The sequence below is a fragment of the Acomys russatus genome, chromosome 4 (genome assembly GCF_903995435.1).
Source record: "Acomys russatus chromosome 4, mAcoRus1.1, whole genome shotgun sequence".
Lineage (NCBI taxonomy): Eukaryota > Metazoa > Chordata > Mammalia > Rodentia > Muridae > Acomys > Acomys russatus.
In genome coordinates, this window is record NC_067140.1 from 10338845 (window position 1) to 10364639 (window position 25795).

General features: G+C 43.6%; 1 protein-coding gene across 2 annotated transcripts in view; it reads right to left on the minus strand.

The window, feature by feature from the left end:
• Positions 1-19833, minus strand: part of Zhx3 (zinc fingers and homeoboxes 3) — a 105914-nt gene extending 86081 nt beyond the window's left edge. Inside the window, exon 1 of one of the 2 annotated variants that reach the window (XM_051143712.1) lies at positions 19602-19833. The gene's annotated coding sequence lies outside the window, so the exon portion shown is untranslated. Of the gene's footprint in view, positions 1-19212; positions 19561-19601 lie in introns of those variants that run through there. The other variant, XM_051143713.1, reaches the window with a different exon arrangement.
• Positions 19834-25795: the final 5962 nt, after the last annotated feature.

Sequence of the window (25795 nt, forward strand, 5' to 3'; positions counted from 1 at the left end):
ACACAGACAAAATGTGCACATAAAATAAAACAAATCTGAAAGAATTATTCTTTTTTTATTTTTTAATGAGAGTGCTAGAGCTTTAAACTCAGGCCCTCATGCTTGATACTAAGCACTCTTACTCTCTGAGCCATCTCCCCAGCACCTTATTTCAAATTTCCATGTAAATTTTCTTGATTTTTTTTTTTTGGTTGTGAGCTAGCCTTTAACAACTGAGCCATCTCTCCAGCCCTTGATTTTTTTCAAAGATTTGTTTACTTTTATTTTATGTGTATTTTTTTGTTCGTGTTTTTGTTGTTGTTTTGTTTTGTTTTTCCCAGACAGGGTTTCTCTGCAGCCCTGGCTGTCCTGTACATGCTCTTTTAGACCAGGCTGGCCTCAAACTCACAAGATATCTGCCTGCCTCTGCCTCCCGTGTGCTGGGATTAAAGACATGAGATTCCATGGCTGGCCCCTGTGTATGGGCTTTTGCCTGCACATACACTTGTGTACTACATGTGTACAGCAGAAGGTGCTCTGGAACTAGAGTTATAGAATGTTGTTAGCCACCATGTGGGTGCTGGGAACCAAACCTGAGCCTCCTACAAGAGCAGCAACTGCTCCTAATCACTTAGCCATCTCCCCAGCCCAAATAATGACTTTCAGCAAATGTTTCATTTCAAGTATAATAATTTTTACATTAATAAGAAATAAAATAGCATAGGTGATGTAAATGATCTTCAGGTCTGATTGGATCTTTATACTTTACAAAGCTCTTTAAATGTGCTAGAGAGATTATTGGACAGTTAAGAGCACTGGCTGCTCCTCCAGCAGACCCTGGTTCTATTCTCAGCACCCACATGGTAGCTAATAATTGTCTGTAACTCCAGTTCCAGAGGATTTAATGTCCTCTTCTGGCTTCCCTGGGTACCGCATAGATGTGCTGCACAGGCATACATGCAGGCAAAACACCCATACACACAAATATTTTTTAAATTTTATTTATTTATTATCATGTACACAGTGTTCTCCCTGCAAGCACTCCTGCAAGACAGAAGAGGGCATCAGATCACATTATAGATGGTTGTTGGCCACCATGTGGTTGCTGGGAATTGAACTCAGGACCTCTGAAGAACCTCTTAACCTCTGAGCTATCCTCTCCAGCCGCCCCAAAAACATTTTTAAATAAATAAATCTTTTTTTAAAAAGCTCCTTAAGTTTATAAGCAAGTAAAAAGTAAAAATAATATTAATGTTAGTGTGTGCGTGTGTGTGTGTGTGTGTGTGTGAGAGAGAGAGAGAGAGAGAGAGAGAGAGAGAGAGAGAGAGAGAGAGAGAGAAAGAGAGAGAGAGAGAGAGAGCGCGCACATTTGTGGGCAGTAAAAAGACTTCTTCGGCAACCACCCAAGAACAAACTCTGGGTAAAAGCTAAACTAAATTTCTGGAATCTATTTTGCTTTTCACCTTATTTGATCTTGCTTAACATCACTCATGCCAAATTGAGTTTTTTTCCTTCCCTTTTCTTTTTTGTTGCCCACAAGTTAACAGATTTGAAGGGGAAAGTACACAACAGCTCTATTACAGTCACCTGTGCCCCAGCAACGCCACGAAATAGAGCTCTCTGGGATAGGGTACACACCACTCATCACCACTAGGATCACAAGGACTACCTGAGATTCAGGGCCTAAGTACACAGGTTCAAACTCGCCACATTTGTGACAACCACCACCACCACCCACACCCCCGCACAAAATAATAACTTACCCTAAAATATGACATGATAACAAAGACCCTAGGACATGGTCATGCTCAAGATATGTTCATCTCTTTCTTTCTTTCTTTCTTTCTTTCTTTCTTTTTTTTTTTTTTTTTGGTTTTTTTTTTTTTTTTTTTTTTTTGGTTTTTCGAGACAGGGTTTCTCTATGTAGCCTTAGCTGTCCTGTACTGCCTTTGTAGACCAGGCTGGCCTCAAACTCACAGGGATCTATCTGCCTCTGCTTCCCGAGTGCTGAGATTAAAGGAATGCACCACCACGCCCAGCTTCATCTCATTCTTTTAGCCCACTTTCTACCTAACACACACATGTATTCTTCCCACTGTAAAGCTGCATGAGTTCTTACATATTATATTATCCACATGTCTTCCTCTATCCTGCTCTCTAACCTACTCAGGCTAGGCTTTGGGGATCAGACCAATAGGCCCTTGTGCCCTGTGACCCCAAACAATTGCTAATGCTAAGTCCCAGAAAAAGGTGAAGAGAAAGAAGTAAGGGAGGAGGAAAGGGGTTAGGCTAGGGGAATTCAAGCACCTGGTCTGGTTGCATCCCTCATGCAAAAAGCACAGGATCCTTGCAAAATGTCCTCCTCCAAATAAAAATCTCTTCTGGCTTCTTACAGGCACTTTTTTCCATAATTCCTCTGCAGGTGGGTAGTAACAAGGCCTCCATTACCATACCCTGGAGTTGCTATAATATCCCTATGGTTTCCTCTAGAGCCAACCTGCATCTTTAAGTAACCTCTCCTGGAATGATCCTAAGTTGAGAATGTCAATATTTCAAGATTCCAATAAAATCCTATGCACAGCATTCCACTCTATGTCAAAGGGAGGTAACACTTTCCCTAGTTTAGTTTAAGCCGTCTACCATCCATCAGACTTGGACTGGCTTAAGATGGGCTTTTGAAGCCTGGAGTAACTCTGAGACTCTCAAGACTGAGAAAGAGAGGTTTGACCTCTTCTTACTGGGTCTGAAGACATATCACACCAAAGGCCTCCACACTATCTGTCAGCACCCACCAGGTGCATGCTGTTTTTCTAGATGGCCTGGTGAGTTGACAAGAATCAGCCAATAGTTTTTAAAATAACATTCCAATTAAGACCAGAAAGCTAAACACTGTATGAAGCACAAGGGAACAAGTTGAACAAAGAAAGGATTTTAACAAAATAGTGGGAGGCAGATTGAGGGCTTGTTGCCTGTGAACCACAGAGTAGTCTTAACCTTTTTATGCCTCTATTTTTTTCCTTGCTGAAATGAGGTCAGTAACATTATACCTGAATGGTATTATTATTAACACAGGGCTGTGGCATGGCACTAATAATATCTGTAACAAACTGGCTCTTGTCATCAGAGTCAAGTGATGTGTGGAAATGAGCTCTAGCTGGAAATCAATTCTATAGCTTTTCTGGCATTTTCCCTTCTCCCCCAAACTTTAAACCATTTGCTTTCTTTTAAAGATAATTATATTACAATATTACCAAATGTAATAAAACATAGATGGAAACTTGCCAGTTAAAACCCCCGAGATAAAAAATATTCCTGGCCAATAAGAAGGCTGAACAGATAAAGACACTTGTCACCAAGCCTGAGGACTTGAGTCTGCCCCCAGAATCAACATGCAGGGAGGAGAGGACCAACTCGTCCAAATTATCCCCAGACCTCCACATATGCACCATAGCATGTGCACATGCACATACACATATGCACAAAATACATGTACTTTAAAAAATATTCTTTTAAGTAAACACTTGGAAATCTATAATGACAGAAGTTCCATGAGGGTGGGTTTAGACAATAATATATCTGCAAGTGACTGAGAGGGTATAAAAATCTATTCAAGTTTTGGGTTGATCTTTTAGGGTTACAGTGTGTAGAATAAGAAGTAGGGTTACCTCTGAAGAGGCTAGAGATTCAGAGGGTAGAGAGGAAGACCTGGGGATAAAAAGCTTTCAATAGCTAAAGGGTTGCAGATGGTCCGAAAGACTAGCTATGCAAAGTAGCTGAATCAAAGTTCCTGAGGCAGAGGCTAGTTTCCTTTAAGGAAGAATGTTCTTGAGTGAACAGAGGTCTCTATATAAGAGGCGCTCTCAGCATACCACCAGTGGACTGACTGAAAACTGTATGGTCACTTCCTGAGTGTCTATAGTCCTAATGTCTAGTTTAGACAAAAGAAAGGAATAAAAGCAGTAATAAATATAGCATGGTTTATATGTGCCAGCACTTCTCATCAGGATAACAACAAATACTTGAGAGATAAGGCGAGCTCTCAGTTAGCCCCCTGTATCATTTACAGAGGGAGTCTTACGCCATTTGAGAGGCATTCTAGCAGCCCTGTAAATACTTTTTTTCGAGACTGTCCTAGACTCACTTTATAGATCAGGCTGGCCTTGAACTCACAGAGATCCACCTGCCTCTGCCTCCTGAATGCTGGAATTAAGGTGTGTGCCAGTAAATAAATGTTTTTTTAAAAACCAAGCCAGCATTACACTTAAACAGCACAAGTACACTCTGTTGCATTATTTGAGTAATTATGTTAAGAATTTAAAAGGCAAGATTGCTTTTTTGTTCTGTTTACAAAACTAATATAGATTATATACATACATACATATATACACATATGTATGTATTATATAATCTTAGAAATTGTAGCCACTAGAAAGAAAGTGATTCAATAGTGTATTTTCTTTGTTCTACCTGTCAAAGCCTAAAAGACAAAATAAATAAATAAATAAAAATTAAAAAAAGAGGCTTCTAAAGAGTAAGAAAGACATGAGTGAAGCATGAGAGTTTAGTGATATTAACAAACCTCACTGAGCCTCCAGGTGTTGGGTTTGTGCACTAACTGACACAGCACCATCTCTATTCGTCTCTTCTTTGCCTTGCCACAGTGAGCCGGTTAGCAGGAGGCGAGGGCATAGTGTGTTTGCTGCTTTCCATGGCTATCACAATTCAGCACAGAACATTAGTGCCCATCACCATGGAGGCAATTGTAACATCAAACCCAGAACTGTGAAATCACAAAATACAGGCACATACAACAGGTTCTAGAGAGTGAGCAAGAGAGCAGCAATAGCAGGGAGAAACCCAAGTCTTTACAAGTTCTTTTGAAGCAATTCAGTTTAAGTCATTTTGTTCCTTTCAGAATATGAAGACAATTTCTGATTATTTCAAATTAAACTAATTTCTTTTGTTGACAAAAGATATACCCAAACTCCAGCCTTCAGAGTCAGTGAGAAATGAATGCTTTATAATGAAGTGTGGCTTTCACCTGAAATGGAGAAAGCACTCTTTGGCCTAGATCACAAAATATTTTGTTGTAATCCTATCCTTCGTGCACTATTAGCTGTGCAGACAATCAAGTAAACAGGGTGCTAAGTGCTATGATAAGTATCCAGTTTATTATCAAGGAGAAGTGGAAAAGAGGGGTGGGGCCTAACACGGCCGGAGGGGTCGGCAAAGCTTCAGAGGTGGGAGCACCTCAAAGCTGGCAAACTTGATGAAAAAAGAGAAGGCTCGTTTTTAGCAGAGGAACACAGGAAATCCAGAAAACTCAGGGCTAGAAGCCTCAAGAATGCCATCTTTGCAGGACTGGTCTAAGAACTGAGGACCTGGAACAGACCACAGGCCTGAGGGCCAAAGGCTAGAAGCATAAAAGGGGAAAGCAGCTGTAGCTTGGCATCGCTACAGTCTGAAGTTAGGCATGAGTGAATGACCTAGATTTAACAAATCACAAAGGACCTGGGTGGCCCCTGCCTGAGACATTGAAGGGAGTTAGCTAGAGCACAGAGGGATGAACCACAGGAGGAGAGGAAGTAGAGGCCACAGATAAGGCTACCCACAGGAAGCTTGGCTTAGGATAGACTGAGCCAACAGGAAACACAGGATCAAAATTTTTTTTCCAGCCAAGACCTCTACTCTGAGCTCCAGATTGGCCCTTTTGAATTCTGATTTTTACCTTATTTACTACTTTGAATTCATACTCCGGTCTCCTTTCCACCTATTCATACCACAGCTGGACGGGATGGTCTTTTCAAAATATAAATTGAGATCATCCTACCCATCACACAAAAATGTACAATGGCTTCCTGCTGCTCTAGGAGTAAAATCTCAACTCCTTGCCAAGCCTGTAAATTCTTGGGGGATCCAGGCTCTGCTTCTCTCCCATTTTGTCATCACCTCTCCTCCTACCTTACTTTACCAACCTGGTTCTTTTCAATCCTGGACTGCTCTAAGGACCCTTGCTCAGGCTGGTCCTTCATCCTAGAAATTCTCCTATTTTCTTACTCTCCCTCCTCCAACCAAAGCAGCCTAAGGGAAGATCCACGCCTTTAATCCAGCACTTGGAAGGCAGAGGCATGTGGATCTCTGCGTGTTTGAGGCTATCCTGATTTACAAAACAAATTCCAGGACAGCCAGGAGTACAGGAGTACATACAGAGAAACCCTGCTCAGAGAAAGAAAGAGAAAGAGAGAGAGAGAGACAGACAGACAGACACACACACACACACACACACACACACACACACACACACACACACGGGAGGAAGTTTTACAGAGAAAGGTTGGAGAGGTTGGAGAGAGAGACCAAGCTAGACACAAGTGAAGACAGATAAGCCCAAGAATAAGAAGTGGCCAGAGGAGTAGAACATATTGCCAAAGTTAGTATGAGGCCAGCAGAGCAATTCAGTCAGAAGCCAAGAGAAACTGGTTTGAATCAGTTAGCTTAAAGAGTTTTGAGCCAGAACACCTAAGATGAACCAGCCAGCCAGAGTCCAGAAAGAACTAGAAAAGGTGAGCTTATTCAGTGGTAAGCCTCCCAGAAGATTACATTAGGAGACTGAAAGTTACTTTTACACTGCCTCACTCTTCCTAGAGTCGTTTCACAACTCTGTGCAAACATTCACACAACCAAACTCACTTCCTGTCCAGTGCAACCTCTTAACATTTTCTCTTTTGGATTTACTCAGCAACTCCCATCCTAAGACCATAGACAATCACTCATTCTCAGTTTCTTCCCTCATGCCATTGACCATTGACACCTGTGACAACTTAGGAAACCCTGATTTGAAACCAGTAGATATTCATTGGACAGGATCTCCTCTTCCACACTATTTGGATTGTAAACTATTACAACATGTCACTTACGTTTTTGGTCACTGAGGTCTCAGTAGTGTTTTCTATTATGTAAGCTAGTGCTGCTCTAGTCATACAAGCTGAATCTAGGTACCTACAATAAAGTAGAGGAATAGTAGGAAAGAAGAAAATTCATACAAGAGCTTGGAGTAAGGATGAGCCTAATGACATAGCCTCTACACCTTACTAATCCTCATCAAGAAACTTTAAATAAAAGTTTCTCATTGAAACAAAGTTTCTCAGTCGGGCGTGGTGGCGCACGCCTTTAATCCCAGCACTCGGGAGCAGAGGCAGTCGGATCGCTGTGAGTTTGAGGCCAGTCTGGTCTACAAAGCCAAGGCTACACAGAGAAACTCTGTCTCGAAAAACCAAAAAAAAAAAAAAAGAAGAAGAAGAAGAAAGAAAGTTTCTCATTAACACTCATCATCATCTCTTACTATCATTACAAAGAGTTGTAAATGGATTAGAAATTAAAATGACTTAGAGGTGTAAGTCACTAGTAAATGGAAGTGCTGAGACTGAATCACAGGTCTAGACTCACAGCTGAAAGCGTTTTCACTATAGCATTTGGTCTCTCAAATCACATCCTCGGGTGATATCAGAGGTACTCTTGGCTAACGCACAAAGGAGCTGGAATGAAGTAGAAGGATCAGTAGACAGGTAGAACTTATCAAAGACAGTGGTGGGAGTCCCTAAGTTATCAATCTGTGCAGTGTGATTTTCACTCAATGGACAATGGGAAGCAATAATCAACTCCCACTTCCAAGTTCCACAACAGTAATTTGATACATCCTCCTTCCCTCAAAGACCTCACTGTACTATCTGCCCTCCACCAATTAGTGCCAAAGGCCCACCCTCTTCAGAAACAAAATCGCTTTTTCAAGGGTAAAACTTCCAGCCCTTTACTTTCCACAAAGCCAGAACAAAGATCTATCTGGTTTTCACTAACCTGCCAAAGGAGTGAGACTCGCTCATAGGAACACACTGAATCATTGAGAGAGACTTCACTCTAACAAGGAGACTTTTTTAGGCAGACACACCTAGGGACCAAGCACACAGAGGCCTCAACTAGGAAGAGCTGCTGCTTCACAGCTTTTCTGCTAGTCCCTTTGTACTTGAGCTCCTAGAGGAAGGGACACTGAGAACAGCTGACCCACCCCACAGGGCTCCATCACCAACATCCTGGAAAAAGACACTCAGAAGTGAGACTCTGGCTATTCAAAAGTCTTGCTGACCTGGGGTTAGTCCTTTCCTATGAAGGCCTCTCTAGCGTCACTTAGAGCTCCACTCTCCCCACACACCAAGCCTACAGATTGCATTATCTTAGCTTTCCATTTGCCACAGTACACAGTCATGAGCCACATCACGATGCTTCAGTCTGTAATGGACTGGACATATTATGGTGGGCCCATATGATCATGATGGAGCTGAAAAACTCCAACTGCATGGGACTTTTACTATAATTTCAGTTTAAACACACAAACATTTACTGTGTGTTTTATAGCTAAGAAACAATAGGTTATACCACTTAGTCACGTAGTCACTGTTCTATTTCTGTGAAAAGAAGGAAAGTACTTAATTCAGAGCATGTTTACAGGGGCTTAGCCCATTATCATCATGGCAGGGTACATGACAGCAGGGAGCATGGAGGAAGCAGCCAGGTGTGGTAATGGAGAAGTAGCTAAGAGCTACATCCTTATCCTTAAGAAGGAGAGGGAGAGAGAGAGGCACAAAGAGAGGAGACAGACAGAGAAAGAGACACAGAGAAGCAAGGGACAACAGAAACAGAGGGAGACAGAGACAGAGAGACAGTGAGACAGAGAGACAGAGAGATACAGAGACAGAGACAGACACTGGGCCTGTTGTGGGCTTTTGACCTCAAAGCCCAGTGACACACTTCCTCCAACAAGGCCACATCTCTTAATCTTTCTAACCCTTTCAAAGGGTTCTACTCCCTAATGGCTAAGCATTCAAATATATGAGGCCATGGAGCCATTCTTATTCAAGCCAGCACCATCCTACAACCCTGGTTATGTAAGCATACCCAACGCTGATCACACATTGAAGCATCTTCCAGAACGTATTCCTGTTGTTAAGCAATGTGTGGCTGCATTTCTAATTATTTTAAATGTTCACTATGATCCTGAGATCATTTTCAGCTATGTCTCCATAAAAGCAATCTACACCATCTACCTCTTAAATTTTATTATGCTAATTATAGAAACAAGTTATCAAAAATAAGGAATTGGGCATTCTAGATGAGTAAGTCATTTTAAATAACTAAAGGATAACTCAATAAGCACCAACATGATCTGGACTCTTGCTAAAAATAAATGACGCCTTAATGAATAAAATACATCAAGTATAATTTGATAGTTCTCAATTTTACCCTGCCTTCCAGATGGTGTAGCTCCGAGGCAAAACACTTGCCTAGCGTGTGTAAAGCCTTGGGCTCAATCTCCGACACCAAAAGACAACTCCAGTCTGGTACACTTCCTCCAAGCTCTTGTACCTACCACCAGAAACCTCGCTTCTGTCTATAGTCCCACAACATTTTGGTTATAACTCCTTTACAGTACATGTTATAGGTTAGATATTTTAAAGTACTTGATTCAATCTTTTTTTTTTTTTTTTTAAGTTCTTTGAGGCTAGAGGCCCCAAGATACCTGGTTCACAGCAGGCATAGAAATGCTTTATAAACTGAATACTCACAGTAATTCAAACATTGCAAAGAAAACTATAAGACAGTAGTTTTCAAGGGTTTCTGAATTCTGAAGGGAAATGTGATAGAGAAATATTATCATCAAACTCCTCATTGGCTTTATTCAATGTTTCTCTGCTTTAGAATAGAAGAAAATGTTTTTCTAAAAGGGAAAGAACACTGTGTTTTCCAGTTTTTTTTCCTAAGATGGAATATTTTTACTTTAAAACTGAAAGTTCTGATTATCTGGCATTGCCTAAGCTTCCAGTGCCATTATTTTCAAGGCCTCCCAGTGTGGAAATAACTGGGTCCCAGAAATTCAATAGTAAAGGGAAGGGAGGGAAGCAAGGGGAGAGAACGAGAGAGGAGAATGAGACTCAGGAGTGGAAGGTGTGGAGGTGACGGGAATTCAACTGAGATGCTAACCAGCTCCTCACCTCAAAGCCTGGCTTCTCTGTCTAACAGGAAATAGAAATCAAACAAGGACAGAGCAAATCAAAGGTTTAAGCTCAAGGCACACAGCGTCCACTTCCTACATTACTGACAGAATTCTTCCCCCAAAGCTTTAATGTCTGTGTATGTCAAACCAAGTAGTAGATATATTTTTGAGTTTTCTACACTCAAAACAGAACAGCTCAAGAGCAAAGCCCCCTCACTAGTAATAGAAGCTTGTAAGAGCAAGCTAAGGGGGGGGGGGGGCGGCGGGCGGGGAACACTAACATCAAGTTGCACTCCTAGCAACTACTCTTTTGTAGTGGCCTTCTTGTCATAGAAAGAAACAACGTTTCCTAGTAGAAATAAAAGGGAAGCATGGCTACTGGTGTCATGATGCTAATTATCTATTCACATATGCATCCTTTACAGATAAAATTGCATTTGTCTTTGGCCTCTCTCTCTCTCTCTCTCTCTCTCTCTCTCTCTCTCTCTCTCTCTCTCTCTCTCTCTCTCTCTCTCTCTCTCTCTCTCTCTCTCTCTCTCTCTGTCTCTCTCTCTCTCTTCTTTTCTTTTTCCAAGACAGGACTTCTCTGTGTAGCCTTGACTGTCCTGGATTCGCTTTATAGACCAGGCTGGCCTCAAACTCATAGAGATCCACCTGCCTCTGCCTCCTGAGTGCTGGGATTAAAGGCATGCACTACCACATCAGCCTGTAAATCTTTCTTTTAATCCAGTATCTTCAGAGACAGAATTGAGTTGCGTAAATTAACTTTATGGCTCACTAAGTCACTAAAACTTGCTAGTTTGTGAAGAAAAGCTTTCCAAATTGCATTACTTATTTCCCTGCCTTATGGACAAACCATGCCTGAAGAGCTATTTGTGTTGAAGGTGAAAACAACTATGATCCGTGAGCATCCCCCAAACTGCTAATCCTTCATTTAATTTGTAAAGCTGTGTTGTATCTACCCTCTCCAGGGTCCCTTCTTGTTTTCAATGTGGTTTCCTCTAACGAAACATTTTTTAGCTTCTGTTATCAGATGAGCTACTTATAATCAAGGCAAAGACTCACTGCCTCCAGAGTCACCTCCTTTAGATCCAGCAGCTGACTTTTAGGTTCAGTGTGTGTGTGTGTGTTAAGATGGTTTCATACAGCCCAGGCTTGCACTGAACTCTACAGAGCCCAAGTTAGCTTTGGACTCCTCCTGATTCTCCTGTCTCCACCTCCTAAGTGGTAGGATTGTGATCAACTCATTTTTGCAATGCTAGGGATGGAAGCCAGGGCTTTGTACCTGCTAGGCCAGCACTCTACCAAATAGGTTACATTCCCAGATTTCCCATGTTCTTAATCACTATGGACACACTCCCCCTAAAACAGCCTAATTTTTCCAAACATTATGCATATGGGAGAGTAGTGTTAAATATATACTCTCGAGCTCCTCTCCTTCAGGTAGTCCCATGAGCCTATGATAGAGGCCGGTAGCTCTCATTTTCAACACGCTTTTCATATACACGCTAGAAACCTAGTAGTGCATACCACCAGGGCAGAGCATGTGAATTACAATGAAGTGGACCAAAGCTGATTTCTCCTAGAGACCTGACAACCAGTACATCCTTTGGGTCATGCTTTTAACCTCCTCCTTTGGGAAGAATCCACTGATAATCTGAGGCTCCTACAGTTTAGTTTAACACTCTTGGCCCCTTCGACCAAAGACCTAGCTCTTCCTTTTCTCAGCTCCATATATCCTGGCTTCCTAATGGCTTCTGTAACCTTACAGGCATCAAAACAATTCTTTAGCTGCTCAGATATTTAATCTCCTTGACTTCACCCATCTTCACTGCGTTCACATCAATGGTTTGTGTCTGTGGCAAAACACAGGAGTCCGTCGTGCCCTCTAATTGACTGCTCCAACTCTTAACGCACATGTCCCTCTAACCACTTCCTGGTGTTACTCCATCACTCAAAAACACTCTTTCTTTGACTTCATAAACACCCCTAGTCCCTTCTCTCCTTGCCATGCAGCCTTAGCACCCCATCTGTCATGTTAATCATTTTCTGACCAATACCCTCATACACCCTCTGCCACTCACCCTTGACAAATTCCAACTCTGGCTCAATTCAGCCATATCCTTTTTTGTTCCCCAAATTGGGCAGCTAAACACTACTGGTATCCCAGTTCTCCTATCTTGATGCTCCCTAGCAATCACAGGCATTGTTTCACACTCATTCTCCATCCTTCTGACTTCAACTGGTTGCCAAAATGTTTCCCTTTTACCTTGGCCTTTCCCACTTATTCTAAGCAAAAACTTCATTCTCTATTGGTTAAGTTTATTGTCAATTTGGTTGGATTAACAAACACGTGAATTATTAATGAGATACACATTTGAGTGTGTCTGTAAGGTCTTTCCAGAAAGGATTAACAACAGAGGAGGGACTGTTCCTAAATGTAGGTAGCACCATCACATGAACTGGAGTCCAACTCAATTAAAAGGGGAAATAGAGAAAGCCAGCTTCGCAGGGCGGTGGCGGCTCACCGCTTTTAATTGTAGCACTCGGGAGGCAGAGGCAGGTGGACCTCTGTGAGTTCCAGGCCAGCCTGGTCTACAGAGTGATTCCAGGGAGCCAGGGCTACATACAGAGAAAGCCTGTCACGAAAAACTAAAAAGAAAAGAAAAAAGAAAAAAAAAAGAAAACCAGCGTTATGCCAAAATGCACCTTTCTTGGCTTCCTGACTGCGGACCCAGTGTGAGCAGCTGTCTCATACTCCTGTCACCATGCCGTCTCTCCGTGAAGAGCTGTATCCCTTCTTAAACCTCAAGTTGCTTTTAGTCAAATATTTGGTCACAGCAATGAGAAAAGTAACTAATATCAAAAGGGTGCATTACACTCTCACTCATGCACTAGAAAATACAACTTTGCTCAGAGAGTCCATTATGAGGGCTGCTGACTTCATGACACCTGAGCTGGCCAGGTAATTGGGTCCACTGTTCATGTGATTATTTGAAGTAAGCTGCCTGAAGGCGAGCATTCATGAAGCAAACAGTGTGCTGGTGGATAGCTTACTAATATTTTTATTTAGATTTATTTTATGCACGAGTGTTTTTGCCTGCATGCAGGTATGTGTACCAGCTGTGTGCCTAGTGCAGGTGGAAGTCAGAAGAAGGCATTAAGACCTCCTGGGACTTTAGTAACAACAGATGGCTGTGAGCCACCATGTGGATGCTAGAATAGAGCCCAGGTCCTCTGAAGAGCAGCCAGTGCTCTTAACCACTGAGCCATCTCTCCAGCCTTGGTAGGTAACTTTCTAGAAAAGTAAAATAAAATAGCCCCTTGAAAGTCCTCTCCTCTAAAAACCTCAAAGACAGAGATAAGCTTTAAGAGAAGAAAGAAAGCTATCTTGCCTCACAAGCATAAAAGACACTTAAATCCAAACATAAAGTTATCATGAATATACAGAATAATTACAAATCCCAATTCAAAACCAGGGCCAATGAACGAATACAAAATTATTAAGTATATGTCTTTCATTCTCAACCAAACATTATTTGTTAGTGAGATCCCAAGCCTTTCTTCCTTATAATTGACATTAATTTTTTTATGTGTGCAATTCTGCTCCTCATAATGGCCCTATAAAATGAGAACTATTTTTTCTTTTATATTTACAGCTGAAAATGACTTTTAAAAAGAAGAATAAGAAGGGCCAGGCATGGGGGATGCACACTGTTAATCCTAGCATTCTAGAAGCAGAGGCAGGTGGATCTCTTGTGAGTTTGAGGTCAGCCTGGACCACATAGTGAGTGCCAGGCCAGAAGGACTACAGAGTGAGACCCTGTCTCAAAAAATGAAAGTAAGGAACAACTAAGGAAGATACTCCAAGCCCACTCTGGCCTCCATACTCACATAAACACATGTGTACCTGCACACATACACACATGCATACACACGCACACACATGTATATATAATACACATACATACCCAAGCAATATGTATATACAATACACATACACAAAGAAAAAAAAAAAACTTCCCAGAATTATACACGACTGTAACCCAAATATTCTGTGTTTAGCTTCCATACATCCTTAAAAACACAAGCATTAATAGTAATTAACTATAAAGATCACAGTATCCCTCATATTCATTCATCCCTATAGTCATGTTAAAGGGTAGAGATGATTAAGATGAAAGGATGAAAGATCATGTGGACTAAAACCCTACATCTAGCCATGGGTGCCTTTAAACCCAGCACTGGGGGAGGCAGAGGCAGGAAGATTTCTGTTGAGTTCAAGGCCAGCCTGGTCAACAAATCCAAATTCCAGGATAGCCAAGGCTACACAAGAAAAACAAACAAACAAACAAACATCCTACCTCTAATACTTTCTCAGCTATGTTACCTTAAACTCCACTTCCTCAACCACAAAGAGAAATGATAACTTATCATTGCACCTTCCCAGGTTCTCACAATGATTTAGAAGTAATGTGTGAATACACTGAGCAGTGTACCTTGTACTTAGTAAATCTCAAAAAGGTTAGCTATTATAATCATTATTCAATATGATTGAAACATTGACCTACAAGAGCCTACAGAGAGCGAGCTGTGCCATAACCAAGGCAAAAAACAAAACAACAACAACAACAAAACAAAGCCAAAACCTGTTCTCACCCACATACATCTTGCAATGTACTAGGAAAAGGACAATAAAGGAGGGAACAAACATATGAAATTCTTGGGATTTTACTGAAATGCCTATCAGGAAATGCACATGTACTGAGATGGGACAATGCGAAGGAAGCTACTTTACAAGGGGCCACCAGTAACGGCCATTCTGAAGAGAAGTAATGTTTGAGAAGGGAGGATCTTTCAAAGCTCAGAGAGAAGGATTTATACAAACAAGGAGGAGATGAACTTGGACTTTTGAGGAATAGAAGGTGTTCAAGCTGACAAACACGAGCAATGAGAAGGGACTGGAGAGAGCAGTGAGGGCTGGCGGGCACTTCAAAGTCTTCACAGATGTGACTAAGTACAGTGGGTAGCCACTCAACAAAGAGGTGGCCCACTCTTGTCTTTCAATTGGTTTACCCTGGCTGCTGTACAAGGAGCAGGAAAGAATAAGCTAGAAGACCAGCTAAGCTGTACCAACAGTCGTGCAGCTGAGAAAAAGAGAATGCAAGATTTGGAAGTAGCAGAAAGGATTTGAAATATTCTGGGGTGGCATGAGGGATGAGTCAAGAATAAAGACATCAAATGTGGAAGTTTGAGAGGGATACCAACAGACAATTTGAGGGTTTTAGATTTAGCTCAGTGTAGGATGCTTACTTAGCAAATGCAAGGCCCCAAGTTATATTGCTAGCATGAGACAGAGTGGAAAGAGCAGGCAATTTGTGAACATGCGAAGTTTGAGATGAGGCAGCAAGCAAAGATGACAGGAATGTCTGATAGATAAAAATGCAAGCCATAGAAAAAGTAGGAGCTGTCTCTGTGTAGGGCATACTAAAGACTTGGATAAATTTAACTGGGGTAGGAATATGATGACAGAAAAGAAACCACTGAGTGAGAAAAGAAATGATAAAATTCAGGTGTGCCGGCTGCATGCTTTAATTCCCAAAACTTAGGAAGCAGAGGCAGGAGGATTGCAAGCTCAAGGATATCCTGAGCTATACATACAGTGAGTTCAAGGGCAGCCTCAAGACCCTGTCTCAGAGGAAGAAAGGGAAATCTAAAACTGAACAGGATTAAGCAACCACTGCAAGAGCAAACAGACTTACACTCAAACACATCTGCAACAAATGCCCATTGAAGAAATAACAGAAACATTAACATATTTCCTATAATCCTTCAGCAGAATAAAATTTTCATTTAGGACATATACACTATACCACCACCACCATCACCAAGTTCTTAGGTATTTGGAACATAAGCATCAGCAGTTTTCTAAGGTCTCTAGGCTGTATTGTTTCAGAGAAAAAAGCAAATCTTTTTTCCCTCCAAAACTCACTAGAAACAAAAGTAGCCTATTTGACGTTCAAACCTTTAAGAATTTTAAGCCAAAGAGAAATCAATGATACATTTTACTATAGATGTTGTTTCCTCCTGAAAGATGGAGTGGGACACCTTCAAACAGTTCAAAGATTGCATAAGAGATGAAACATGTTTAAAGGTCAAGGATTAATTATACAAAAAATTTTTTAAAAAACCAACAAGTAATCAAGTAAGGGCATCCAAAGATGATAAGCAGAGAGATGAAAAGGACAGAACTGCCAGGAAAGTAAGTAACTATAACAGCTCCTCCCCAAATGAAAGCACGTGGAGGCTGAGATTACACCTTTGGTATCTGCGGACACAAAGCTCACTATGCTCTTGAGACTTACACTATCGCTAAGAACTAGCAAACTGAGACATTGTAGACTTCTCAAAAATCCCCAGTATGACACAAGGGACAGTGAATAAGAAGGAAAGCCAGCAATGGTTGCCAAAAATGTCCCTTCCCTCAACTTTTCAAGTTAAATCAAGGTTTTCTTTTTTGTTTTTTAGATTTATTGATTTTATTATCTTGTGTATATGAGCATTATATGTGTGCCTGGTATCGATAGGGGTCAGAAAACAATGTCAGTTGCCCTGGGGCTGGAGTTACAGATGGTTCTGAGCTGCCATATGGGTGCTGGGACTCAACCCTCCATCTTCTGCAAGAACAACAAGTATTCAGCACTGCTGAGCCAACTCTCTAGTCTTTTTTTTTTTTTTTTTTCTAATTTTATTATTTTTATTTTATGTTTGTATTTGGCTGTATCTGTATGGCACTTGTGTTCCCGGTGCCTACAGAAGCCTGTGGAAGGATTTCCTGAAACTGGAGTTGTCAATGTGGGTGCTGGAAATTTAACCTATTTGTCTGGATGAGCAGCCAGTGCTCTTAGCTGCTGAGCTGTTTCTCTAGCCCCTGAGACTGTGGTTCTTTTTAAGATCCTAAGGCTCACCTTGTAAAATTGTTCTAAGATATGTTACCTCACCTCATGGACAACTAGCATTCATCTCATTAGTCATTGAGCAGATAGTAAGTACCTATGGTGGGAAAATCCAGAACCAGCAAAGGAGCAGTTCTCAACCCTGAGGGTACTTCAGCGAAGCAAGGTCTCAAGCTTGTGAGGTGGCAAAGGAGACAGACAATAAGCCAACAGATAAATACTACCAAGTGCTGATAAGCACAGCACCGAATGGAAGATGGGGGTGATGTGAATTGTGTAGAGTTGTTGGGGAAAACTTAAAGTTAAGGAAATCCATCTTAACTTTATAACGTCTAGGCCAGCTGTGTACACAGGGGAAGTGTCAAGGGGCGCTGAGGCCAGAATATGAGTGAAATTCTTCAAAAGCCAGCAGTGACTGCTTTGGCCAGGCTGGAGGCAGTAGCCCAGGAGGCCACAGGGAGGACAGGAGGAAAAGTTACTGGACTAGACGGCTGCAAGCAGAGAACTCCATGATCTAAATCTTTTTTGTTTTGTTTTGTTTTTTGTTTGTCTGTTGTTTTGTTTTTGGTTTTTGGTTGGTTTGGTTGTTTTGTTTTTATTTGTTTTGGGGTGTTTTTGTTTGTTTTTTTGAGACAGGGTTTCTCTGTGTAACCTTGGCTGTCCTAGACTTGCTTTGTAGACCAGGCTGGCCTTAAGATCACAAGAGATCCACTGGCCTCTGCCCCCCGAAGTGCTGGAATTACAGGGGTACACCACTGCACCTGGATAGGAAAACAGTTTTTAAGGGGAAAGTAGTTCCTCATAAAAGCAAGACACATCCCTCATAATATATTTATAAAAGGAATTAAAAAGTATACAATAAAAATCATAGGGCCAGGTGTGGTGGCACACGCCTTTAATCCCAGCACTCAGGAGGCAGAGGCAGGTAGATTGTTGTGAGTTCGAGGCCAGCCTGGTCTACAAATTGAGTCCAGGACAGCCAAGGCTACACAGGGAAACACTGTCTTGAAAAACAAACAAACAAACAAAAAACAAAACCAAAAAATTATATAGGCACTTTGAGAGAGACAGAGAACACATACAGTTGGGAACAAAAGACTGAAAAAGATAAATACCAAATGAGTTTACTAGAGTTTGTGGGATTATAAGATTTTTTTTCCCCCTTATGCTTCTGTTACTCAAGTTTTCTTCCTTAAACATAAACCAGAGACAGAAATATAGAGAGATGGCCTCACACAAGTGCACACAGGCACACACCACACATAACACACACCCCACACATCCAATCGTGGATGAGGCTAGTCTGAAATCTTACTTCAACTGGGGAAAGAAAAACAACACAGGGAACTTTTTTTTTTTTTTTTTTTTTTTCAAAAAATTACCACACTTCCCAGGCAATGTTTGCCTGTCATGAACCACTGCACAAATCAAGCATGGCCCAATGTATCAAGGTCACAAAACCAACTTGGTTAATATGTTTACCATTACATAGCAGCCCTGTCCTTTAAAGCTACTTTGATACCATCTCTCTATGGCACACACACAAAGAAAGGCTCTTTTCGCTCTTTCCTAAGTCTCTTTGATACTCCTTTGCTGTTTCTGGATTTTTCCACTGTATGTCTCTTAGAAGCAAATTAAGGCCGAATCAGTTGTTCCAGCTAATGAAGTGTGCTTTTGGCTCTTTTCTCCTCGGTTGAGAATCCGGCAAGCTACCAATTGTTTTAGAACACATTTGTCTTAGTTTTGAAATATTGCGATACTACGTTACCACAAACAAAAAAAATAAATCAAGATAGCAACTTATGAGACTATGTATATATATGCAAAGTGCTGTATTCCTTTTTAATTAAAAAATGTGTGGCTGCCTCATGAATAAACATTTTAGGCTATCTAGATAAATATATGTGTTGGCATGACACCGATAAAGGCAGAAAGGAGCATGTCTTCTGTTCTAACCCCAAACCCCACCGGCGTCACAGTTTCTCGCAGAGTACACTACCTCGGCATTCCTTGTTCACAAATGCAAACCATGCAACTCAAAGTGACTCAAGCTCTCAGATACTTTCCACCCTAAGCCCCACACCCCACCCACTCCTCAATCACTTCCAACAGGTTTCTCTGAATGAAACCCTCAAACTGGCAAGGCTTAACAAGTCCCAAACTGCTCACACGCCCATCTGGGCATCCTAGAGCCCTGGCGTTTCCGCGTGGGTAAGGAAGATTCTACTGTACCCTTCAGTGGTTCGAGTCCCGACGCTCTTTTCACCAAAGGCACGGGTGCCAGCCGTCCGCGGGAGTGAGGACAGGCGCGCCCACGGCCAGGCCTCCACCACCTGCTTTCGGCTCCCGCTGCCACTCTGCCCCGCGCGACCACCTTGACCCGGGACACCACCGGAGCGCGGAGCCCACAACGAGCCCGGCGCTGACAGATGGGGAAGGCGGGGCGTCGGGGGGAAGGGGCGGGGCCGCTCGGAGCGGGGGTGCTGGCGGCTGACAGGGCCGAGCGGGAGTCGGGCCTGGCGGGAAGGCGCTCGCAAACACACAGGGTTGACAGGCGGGGACACGAACAGACACCGGGGGGCTGACAGCTGCGAGGACGATGGGCCTCGGCGGGCGCTCACCTGGCGGCGGCAGCGGCACCCGCGGCCGGGCCTCTTTCCCCCGCGCTGCGGGCCTCTCTCTCTCTCTCTCTCTCTTCCCGGCGGGCGGGCGGGCGGCGAAGGCCCCGTGGAGGTTGCGACGGCGACAACGCCAGAGGCACGGGCTGCTTCTGTGGCACGGACGAGCTGCACCAACCGACTCCTGGCCTCTCGGCTGAGCTCGGTGGCACTCGGAGGCTTTCGGCTCCGGTCGGCCCTCCTCGACTCCTCTGGAGGCGTGGCCCGCCCCCCCCCCGCCCAGGTCGCCTCAGGCGCTGGGGGGCGGGGCTTGGGAACGAGCACACTAGCCCCCTGACGTCGACCGGAGCGGACCTTACCCAAAGCGCATGCGCTGACCGGCGGCCTGTCCGTTTTCTGTGTGGTGGCCAAAGTGGGCCGAGGAGGCGGATACCCGGGCGGATGCTGAGGCCCTAGCAGTCCCCGGCCTTTGTGCTCCATATCCTGGTCTGTCTTGAGGGCCACCTAAGGAAGGCCACACGAGGTTACACTTTCGAAAGCATGTAGTCTAACCAAGGGTCCCAGACCCGTGCGCTCTCTCTCCCCAGTGCAGTGTTTCCAAACTAGCGACACTTGGGAGATGTTATTTAACACCACTGAGGTTTCTCGGGCAGGATTTAGCATCTTGTTTACTCAGAGAAATAGCAACTGAAACGAATTTATGACCTCCGCTTCCCTAACACCATCTTAGGATACTGGGGCTTTCAAACACCTGCCCCGCATCATCTTCACTTTTCTCAGCTGCTGCTGGCCTGGGATAAAAATCTTGTTTCATGTTCCAGGCATCTTTTTGTAACGGAACCCAAATCTGTGGCAAATGTGTTTAGAAAGCGGTCCTCGCCCTTCAAATCCAGACTAACAAACAGCTCTGAAGACTGAGCAGGGGAGGACCCAATCCCAAATCTGCCTATATCTAATATCAACTGGCCACAATCTCTCATCCACAAAAGGCAACAAAATATTAGGATTATATATGTTGAGTGAGAGGATTAAATAGCAGTCTGTATAAAGCTTTCTGCTCCATGTTGGTGTTTAGGAAATGAGGCTGGATTTTTAACTGTATGATGGCCTACACCTGTAATCTCACTCAAAGAGGCCAAAGCTGGAGAATTGCAAGTTTGGGGTTAGCCTGGACTACATAGCAAGTTCCAACCCAGCCTGGGTTACGTAGCGAGACACTGTCTTAAAGAACAAAACAAAAGGCTGGGTTTGTTATAGTCAGTAAATGTATGCTTTAAGCGTGAGCAAGGTGTCAAATTTATCGTGTCCAGAGTCAAACACTAGGGCTTGCACCTTAACACGTTGCATATGGTGCATTACACAATCTGACTCACTACAGTGCATGTCAAGCCCAGCGTTTCTAATGACCAAGCCAAACTATCTCAGCCACCTTTCACGCCTCTTTTCCAGTCATAGCCACCTCGATCAAGCAAGCCTGCCAGCCCCGCCTTTAGAAGTCTGTATGCCAAGAATACTGTGATAGCCTCTTTCCTAGGGCTCCCCTTCATTCCAGCCTCTGCTCAACACAGCAGCCACAGGGACCTTGGTAAAGCCTAAGCCAAAGTATGTCCCTGGGGGCGGGGCTGGGGGGGGGCGGGGACTGGGAGGAGAGGAGGGAGAGGAAGAAAAACCAAAAACCAATAGTTCCTATCTTGGGCACAGTAAAAATGAAAAGCCTTTATTCCAGGGCCCCCTGGGTCCCACAAGATCTGCTCTTTCTTCTAAGTGCATCTCCTTCTCCTGCCTTCCTCAGCCAGCCATGCCAGCCTCCTTCCTGCTCCTGGAGCATGAATGACATTTGCACGTAGTGTGTCTTCTCCTGGGCATTGGACAGATGTTTCTCGCTTCAAATTCCTACTCAAAAGGTATTTCCTTTGATGGATATCAAGTCCAAACCTCCATCGCTGCATCTCCCTTTGTCCTGCTCAACTTGTCTTCCTAGCCCTTATAACCTCAATGTGTGTCTCTCACGTCCCTCAGGGCAGGAATGTTTGCTTTGCTTATTTTCAACATCTGGAACATGGGCAGACACGTTCAAGAACTCAATACATACTTCTTGAATGAATGCGTGTATAGAATATGTTGTGCTCTGGTCTGGTTTCATTTATTCGGCCAACTTTTCCAAGCACCTTTTCTAAGCCAGGCACTCTGAGAGATGCTGGGGCAGGCAAGATATTGTCCCAGACACCGAGGAACTCCATATTTCAGAAGAGACAGGCCTGTAAAGCTACAGTTCTGGAAGAAAGTATGCAAATGCCAACTGCTTTGGGACGCACAGCACAAAGGGTGTAAGTACCAGTATGTACCTAGCACGGCGGTACTTACATGTAACCCCAGATGCTCAGGAGACTAAGGCAGAGGGATCACAGTTTGAGCCAGCCTTGGCAACTTCAGCAAGACCTTATCTCAAGATAAAAATTAGAGAGGAGAGAGTTGCCACTGGGGATATACAGTGCTTGCCTAGCATAGGCAAGGCCTTGAGTTCAAATCCCCCGTACCAGAGGGGAAAACTAATAACCAAAGGGCCAAAGAAACAAGATACAGATGAGAATGGGGAGGGTTCCCAATGACCGTGGAAGCCAGAAGGCAAATGTGGAGAGATGACAAGAAGTGACTCCAGCAGAGGCAGTAACCAGCACACACCTGTTAGTGTTGGGAGGTCTGTCAGAAGAGGAGGGGGAGAAGCTGCTGGTGGTGATATTTAATCAAAAAGCAAGTTATTTTCCTTCAAAGAAAAAGGACCAGTGAGAGGGCTCAGCAGGTTAGGTGCTTGCTGCCACACCTGAAAACCTGAGTCCCATCCCCAGAACCCACACGGCAGAGAGAGAGAACTGACTCCTGCTAGTTCCCTGACCCCATAAAGATATAAATATGATTTAAAAGTTTTAAGTTAAGTGTCCTAGGAAGATGGCTCAGTCAGTAAACGGATTGCCATGCAAGCATGATAAAATATCCTGACAAAAAGCAACCTAGGGGGAGCTGGAGAGATGGCTCAGTGGTTAAGAGCATTGGCTGCTCTTCCAAAGGTCCTGAGTTCAATTCCCAGCAACCACATGGTGGCTCACAACCATCTATGATGTGATCTGGTGCCCTCTTCTGGCCTGCAGGGGTACATGTAGGCAGAGCACTGTATACATAATAATAAATAAACATTAAAAAAAAAAAAACCTAGGGGAGAGAAGAGGGGTTTTGTTTTGTTTCCACTTATAACTTCAGGTTATAAGTTCAGGTTATATCGTTGTGGGGAAGTTGAGGCAGTTAGTCAAACAGCTAGTCATATCACATCCAGTCAAAAGGGAAAGGAAAGCAATGACTCACGCTCATTTGCCTGTGCTTAACTAGACTTTCCCAGTCTTACACAGCTGAGGACCCTCTACCTAGGGAATGGTGGCACCCAGAGTAGGCTGGGTCTCTTCCTACATCAGTTAAGTAAGATGATCCCCACAGATCTGCCCAGAAGTACAACCCAGTGTAGACAATCACTCATCATCCCAGGAGAGTCTAGTTAACAGTTAAAGCAACAACATGCACCTACAGCGTTTTGCTTACTCGACCCTCATGCCGCTTTTGCCTCCACCTATCAACAACACTCTAACAAATGACCTCCCTATTTCCCTTTTACAGAACTGAGTAAACTCTCTCAGAGATCCCTCCAGAAGTGAGACTGCTACATACGCTACAAGCAGTGACTCATTTGGTTTGTTTTTCAGTTATTTTATTTTATTAGGTTTTTTGTTTGTTTGTTTGTTTTTTTGTTGTTGTTTTTTGAGACAAGGTTTCTTTGTGTAGTCTTGGCTGTACTGGACTCGCTTTGTAGACCAGGCTGGCCTTGAACTCACAGAGATCCACCTACCTTTGCCTCTCGAGTGCTAGGATTACAGGCATGGGCCACTGAGCCCAGCAAGAACTAACTCGTATGTATGTATGTATGTATGTATGTATGTATGTATGTATATTTTTTCAGACAGGGTTTTTCTGTGTAGCCTCCAGCTGTCTTGAAACTTGCTCTGTAGACCAGGCTGGCCTCAAACTCAGAGATCCACCTGCCTCTGCCTCCTGAGAGCTGGGATCGAAGGCATGCACCACCATTGCCCAGCAAGAACTGAGGAACATTACAGAGGGGCTGAAAATGTTGATAGTTATACCAGGTGGCTGAAGAGTTCCCTACATTTGGGTTCCAGACCGACACACTGCAACTAAGGGATGGACCCACCCATTTCAATTTGGCACTGATATTATGGCCACTGACAAACAATTCTTCAGGCTGTGGCCATTCCCTGGTGACTTAGCAAATGGAATTTCTTGCTTATTTGTACTTATTTTCTAAATTATATTTCTGGAAAAAGATGCAAGTTAGAGATGGAGTTCTTTGTTCTGTCCTCCCTGGGCACTCTTTGGCAACCCACAAAAGTTCCACCTCCATGAAAGAACTGGTCCTGGGTGCTTGGGCCAGTGTCCTAAACAGCAAGGAATGCAGTGACTCAGCTAGTCACTCAGGGACACTTTGGTGAACAAGGCCACGGGAAGGAAATCATTACAGACAGCTGGACTGTAAAAAGCAAAAATACTCCAAACACCAAACTCTACAAGCCAGTAGAAGCTGAGTGTTCCATGATTCAACGGGCCTGGTTCTGCCACGTGGCTCACAGCTCATGGTACGTGGCACATAGCCCTGGCTTGCTGGCTGCCTGCTGCTCTGAGCACTCCTAGGAAAGACGACAGAGCTGGGACCTCAGGAAAGCCGTGAGTGTGTTTTCTCCTCACTCTGATTGTGCATCCACTTGTCCCCTCCTCCTTCTTGTTTGCTCTCCTCTTACCCTCTTATCACAGCCCTCAAAACCAATAATAACAATAAGCTGCAACTTAGCATTTCATCCATGCTGGCAACCTGGCAGCCAGCAACCAGTCAAGCAACCACGGTCGTCTCAAGGCTCCAAGGCAGGCAGACACCAGACATGTCCTGCTACCTGGGGGAGGTTCCAGGGTCCTGGAAAAAGAGGCAAGGGGCAGTTATAAGGGACTGAGACTGAGATGGAGGCAGAACAATCCAACATGTAATTATAGGTTCTCATATTTTTATTGGAGGCCTAGTGTGTGCCAGACCCTGATCTTAAGATAGATTAGTGAAGACAGACCAAACATCTTGTCCTCTTAGGTCCACATTCCTCTGGTGGGGGACAAACACCAGCTATCATGAAGACATAAATTACCATAGCATGTGAGGGACTGGTGTGTGTGTGTGTGTGTGTGTGTGTGTGTGTTTGTGAGTACTCACTCCAATGAGTTATGTGTGGGTCTGCTCATTGTATGTACATATGTAAAGGCCAGAGGGTCAACTCTGGGTGCCTTCTATTGCTCTTCACCTTATTTTTGGAGACAGTTTCTCTACTGAACCTAGAGCTAGATATTTCAAGTATATTGGTTGGCCGGAGAGCCCCTAGGATCCTCCTGTGTTCATTGCTACTAATGCTGTCCACAGCTGGCTCTGTAGGCAGAGTTACAGATGCACACCATCCAGCTCTCATGCGAGGGGTGAGGCTTCAAACTCTGGTCAAGGCCTCACGCTTTCTCAGCAAGCATTCTATCTCTAAGCCATTCCTGATGCTGGAGAAGAGCGGAGCAGGGAAGCATAGCTCGGGAGAGTCAGGGCAGACTCCGTTGAGGTCTCATGGAGGTGTGAGGCTGGTGAGAAAGCTATATAGGGACCTACAGAAAGTGCACCGTAACCTTGAGCCAGGTGGCAGAAACAGGCCTGTCACAGGACTTAACAGTAAGCTGAGCTGTGCTGGCCCTGTAAGGTTTGAGGTGTGAAACATTTTTGTATTGGGCAGTGAGTGAGTCCTGAAAGACTTTTTTTTTAAAGTTCATTTATTCAGTCGGGAGAAGGTGGTGCTTTAATCTCAGCACTCAGGAGGCAGAGGCAGGTGGATCGTTGTGAGTTTGAGGCCAGCCTGGTCTACAAAGCGAGTCCAGGACAGCCAAGATAACAAAGAGAAACCCTGTCTCAAAAAAATTTTTTTAAAAGTTCATTTATTCATTATTATTTATGTCTATTTGTGTGAGCTTTGTGTGACTATATATGCACCACATAAGTCTAGTGCCCACAGAGGCTAGAAGAGGGTATGTGATCGCCTGACTTTAGAGTTACAGATGGCTGT